The sequence below is a fragment of the Styela clava genome, chromosome 2, assembly GCF_964204865.1.
Source record: "Styela clava chromosome 2, kaStyClav1.hap1.2, whole genome shotgun sequence".
Lineage (NCBI taxonomy): Eukaryota > Metazoa > Chordata > Ascidiacea > Stolidobranchia > Styelidae > Styela > Styela clava.
Genome location: NC_135251.1, coordinates 27,751,929 through 27,756,928, shown reverse-complemented (window position 1 = coordinate 27,756,928; position 5,000 = coordinate 27,751,929). Strand labels below are relative to the sequence as shown.

The 5,000-nt window shown below is 57.3% G+C and overlaps 2 non-coding genes and 1 pseudogene across 2 annotated transcripts; all 3 read left to right on the top strand.

Annotated features, from left to right (window-relative positions):
* The first annotated feature begins 1,129 nt into the window (after nt 1-1,129).
* LOC144420227 (small subunit ribosomal RNA) lies at nt 1,130-2,939 on the top strand. The gene has a single exon (XR_013474580.1). It is a non-coding gene; the product is annotated as a small subunit ribosomal RNA (ribosomal RNA).
* A 298-nt stretch (nt 2,940-3,237) lies between these two features.
* On the top strand, nt 3,238-3,391 carry LOC144420189 (5.8S ribosomal RNA). The gene has a single exon (XR_013474546.1). It is a non-coding gene; the product is annotated as a 5.8S ribosomal RNA (ribosomal RNA).
* Nucleotides 3,392-3,679: 288 nt separating this feature from the next.
* The window catches only part of LOC144420373 (large subunit ribosomal RNA), a 3,695-nt pseudogene continuing 2,374 nt past the window's right edge, over nt 3,680-5,000 (top strand).

Below are 5,000 nucleotides of genomic sequence, written 5' to 3'. Positions count from 1 at the left end.
ACGTGCAAGCATACTAACCTAACCCTAGGTAAGGCATGTCAGAGCGAAAGACAGTAATTTCGAATGAGCCAAGAAAGAGCGGTGCGGGGCCGGTCGAAGCGCACCCTTTTCTCGGTGGCTGGCGGGCGAGAGAGTGCTGCGTCGCCGGCATCGGCGTCGAAAGAAGCCGAGCCAAAAAAAGTTAAAGTACAAACGTGCAAGCATACTAACCTAACCCTAGGTAAGGCATGTCAGAGCGAAAGACAGTAATTTCGAATGAGCCAAGAAAGAGCGGTGCGGGGCCGGTCGGAGCGCACCCTTTTCTCGGTGGCTGGCGGGCGAGAGAGTGCTGCGTCGCCGGCATCGGCGTCGAAAGAAGCCGAGCCGAAAAAAGTTAAAGTACAAACGTGCAAGCATACTAACCTAACCCTAGGTAAGGCATGTCAGAGCGAAAGACAGTAATTTCGAATGAGCCAAGAAAGAGCGGTGCGGGGCCGGTCGGAGCGCACCCTTTTCTCGGTGGCTGGCGGGCGAGAGAGTGCTGCGTCGCCGGCATCGGCGTCGAAAGAAGCCGAGCCAAAAAAAGTTAAAGTACAAACGTGCAAGCATACTAACCTAACCCTAGGTAAGGCATGTCAGAGCGAAAGACAGTAAACTCGAATGAGCCATGAAAGAGCGGTGCGGGGCCGGTCGGAGCGCACCCTTTTCTCGGTGGCTGGCGGGCGAGAGAGTGCTGCGTCGCCGGCATCGGCGTCGAAAGAAGCCGAGCCGAAAAAAGTTAAAGTACAAACGCGATGCTAATGAGCGAGCCGTTGTCTCGACTAATATGTAGGGGGCGTTCGATCGAGCGTCTGGCTTGAGCGCTTGTCGGCCTAGCAGAACGGTCGCATTGTTATGCCCGGGTTTTAGGCACCGCTGCAGGCGGCCGGCAGAGCGCTTGTTTGTGCGAAACTGAATGGATCGAGCCCGAGAGAGGGCGAGCAAAGAAAAAACGCAAATCGCTCCGCCTGGCACTGCCGGCGAGAGCGTGGACGTCGCGGCCAGCGACTGTCGAAGCTGAGTACGGCCGCAGGCGATCGCCTCGGTCTTAAACGAATGCGACGAGCACGCGCCGGGCGGCCCAGCAAGGGCCGAGCGCAGCTGTCGCAGCTATCTGGTTGATCCTGCCAGTAGTGATATGCTTGTCTCAAAGATTAAGCCATGCAGGTGCAAGTACGAGTTCTCGTAAAGCGAAACTGCGAATGGCTCATTAAATCAGTCTTGGTTTATTTGGTCTCGTAAGCGAAGTGGATAACTGTGGTAATTCTAGAGCTAATACATGCATTAAGCGCCGACTTCGGGAGGCGCGCTTTTATCAGATCAAAACCGACCGGGTTCGTCCTGTGACGTTTGATGACTCTGGATAACCACGCGGATCGTACGGTCTCTGCACCGACGACGTATCATTCAAGTGTCTGCCCTATCAACTGTCGAAGGTACGCTACGTGCCTACCTTTGTGATAACGGGTAACGGGGAATCAGGGTTCGATTCCGGAGAGGGAGCCTGAGAAACGGCTACCACATCCAAGGAAGGCAGCAGGCGCGCAAATTACCCATTCCCGACACGGGGAGGTAGTGACGAAAAATAACAATACAGGACTCTAACGAGGCCCTGTAATTGGAATGAGTACATCCTAAAACTCTTAACGAGTATCCATTGGAGGGCAAGTCTGGTGCCAGCAGCCGCGGTAATTCCAGCTCCAACAGTGTATGCTAAAGTTGTTGCGGTTGAAAAGCTCGTAGTTGGATTTTGGGCGAGCGCCGCCGGTCCGTCGCAAGGCGTGTCACTGGTTGCGTTCGCCTCACCTTCGGTTCTCCGTCGGTGCTCTTGACTGAGTGTCGGCGGTGGCCGATAAGTTTACTTTGAAAAAATTAAAGTGTTCAAAGCAGGCTGTTCGCCTGCATAGTGTTGCATGGAATAATGGAATAGGACCTCGGTTCTATTTTGTTGGTTTTCGGAGCACGAGGTAATGATTAAGAGGGACAGACGGGGGCGTCCGTACTCTGCCGTTAGAGGTGAAATTCTTGGATCGGCGGAAGACGAACTACTGCGAAAGCATTCGCCAAGAATGTTTTCTTTAATCAAGAGCGAAAGTCAGAGGTTCGAAGACGATCAGATACCGTCCTAGTTCTGACTATAAACGATGCCAACTAGCGATCGGGAGGCGTTACCATGACGACCTTTCCGGCAGCTTCCGGGAAACCAAAGTCTTTGGGTTCCGGGGGAAGTATGGTTGCAAAGCTGAAACTTAAAGGAATTGACGGAAGGGCACCACCAGGAGTGGAGCCTGCGGCTTAATTTGACTCAACACGGGGAAACTCACCCGGCCCGGACACAGGTAGGATTGACAGATTGAAAGCTCTTTCTTGATTCTGTGGGTGGTGGTGCATGGCCGTTCTTAGTTGGTGGAGCGATTTGTCTGGTTAATTCCGATAACGAACGAGACTCTGGCATGCTAAATAGTTACGCGACCTTCTCGGTCGGCGTCTAACTTCTTAGAGGGACTAGTGGCGTTTAGCCACACGAGATTGAGCAATAACAGGTCTGTGATGCCCTTAGATGTCCGGGGCCGCACGCGCGCTACACTGAGTGAAGCAGCGAGTGTCTAACCTAGGCCGAAAGGTCCGGGTAACCCGTTGAACCTCATTCGTGATTGGGATAGGGACTTGCAATTGTTTCCCTTGAACGAGGAATTCCCAGTAAGCGCAAGTCATCAACTTGCGTTGATTACGTCCCTGCCCTTTGTACACACCGCCCGTCGCTACTACCGATTGAATGGTTTAGTGAGATCCTTGGATCGGCCCCGTCGCGGCTGGCAACGGCCGCGTCGGCGTGTCGAGAAGACGATCAAACTTGATCATTTAGAGGAAGTAAAAGTCGTAACAAGGTTTCCGTAGGTGAACCTGCGGAAGGATCATTACCGAAAGTGGTGGTAGGCCCCGGCCGACCGCGCACTTAATTGTCTTTGGGTGCCGCCGAGAGGGCGGCCGTCAATCGGGGTTCCGCCCCGTGCGACACGCGTAACACGTTGGCATAGCAAGGCAGCCGAGTGCGATGGTGGCTTCTGGGCACCGCGCTCGATGTGCCGCCGGCCCAGCCCGGCGGTCGCTCGGCGCCGTTTGTTGGTGTTTTTGTGCAGTTGTTGTCGGTGGTGGTTTTGTGGTCGATCCCACAGTGTGACGTCCGCGCGCTTCGGCGCCGGGCGAAACGTCGAGGACGACTCTTAACGGTGGATCACTCGGCTCGCGAGTCGATGAAGGACGCAGCCAAGTGCGAAAAGTAATGTGAATTGCAGAACACATTGAACGTCGACCTTCTGAACGCGAATTGCGGTCTCGGGTCAATCCCGGGACCGCGTCTGCCTCAGGGTCGCGTTCGTCCTCACCCGAGGGCCGTCGCCTGGCCTCTGCGAAGACGGCCGGGCGTCGCCCCAAGTTGAAGCGGTCGCCGAGCTTTCTCGGCGCGACCGCGTGTCCCGTACACCGCCGGCCCCTCGACGTGTTCAACTACGTTCGAGGGGCGGGTCCAGGTCGGTCGGTCCGGTCACGAGATCAAGACCGACCGTGGGCCAAGGCGGCGACGGTACGCGCTCGGTCGGCGCCGGCGGCGACGACTTGCGATGCCAGCGGGCCGTGTAAGAAGCGGCCCGCTTGACACATACGACCTGAGTTCAGGCGAGAGCACCCGCTGAATTTAAGCATATTATTAAGCGGAGGAAAAGAAACCAACAGGGATTCCCTGAGTAACGGCGAGTGAACCGGGAAGAGTCCAGCGTCGAATCTGCGCGCTTTTCGAGCGCGCCGAGTTGTGACGTACGGAAGTCCCAGTGCGGCTAACGGCGAGCGCCGGTGTCCTTCTGATCGAGGCCTCGTCCCACGGCGGGTGTTAGGCCCATAGGGGCGCTTGCCTTGGCCGCTTCGGGTCTTCTCGGAGTCGGGTTGTTTTGGAATGCAGCCCAAAGCGGGTGGTAAACTCCACCTAAGACTAAATACGGTCGCGAGACCGATAGCGGACAAGTACCGTGAGGGAAAGTTGAAAAGCACTTTGAAGAGAGAGTTCAAGAGTACGTGAAACCGTTGAGAGGCAAACGGGAGGGCCCGTCAGGTCGCCGGCTCGCTTTCAGTTGGGTGCGGGGGCGCGCCGTCTCGGTTCGCGGACGCTTAAGGCGCCGCTGCCGAGTCGGCTCGCGCACCGTCTCAGCGCACTAGCGACCGGCGCGGGTCACGACCGGTTTGCCGTCGGTCTAAGTCCCCGCGCGAAGGTGGCCTCCGCTCCGGCGGGGGTGTTACAGCGCGCGGGCGGTGCGGCCCGGCGGCGGATCGAGGAATGGATGCCGCGCGCTCTCTGTGTGCGGCCGTCGCCGTTCGGCTGGCTTGTCGTTCGCCTGCACTGTACGCAGTGCCGGTGTTCGGCGGGCTGCCGTTTCGGTGGCGCGCCGTCGACGCGCTCGGGGTCCGTGGCCACGTCGGCCACCCTCCCGACCCGTCTTGAAACACGGACCAAGGAGTCTAACATGAGCGCGAGTCGTCGAGTGGTTCGAGACTCGCAGGCGAAATGAAAGTGAAGGCGGCCTTTGGCCGAACGAGGTCGGACCCGGAGCCCCGTGCGGGCGCCGGCGCACGACCGGCCGATCGCACCCGCTCTGCCGGGGCGGTCGCGCAAGAGCGTCCATGTTGGGACCCGAAAGATGGTGAACTATGCCTGGGAAGGTCGAAGCCAGAGGAAACTCTGGTGGAGGACCGTAGCGATTCTGACGTGCAAATCGATCGTCCTATTTGGGTATAGGGGCGAAAGACTAATCGAACCATCTAGTAGCTGGTTCCTTCCGAAGTTTCCCTCAGGATAGCTGGCGCTTTGTCGCAGTTTTATCTGGTAAAGCGAATGATTAGAGGCCTTGGGGACGAAACGTCCTCAACCTATTCTCAAACTTTAAATTGGTAAGAAGCCCGGCTCGCTTAATTGGAGTCGGGCGCCTCGAATG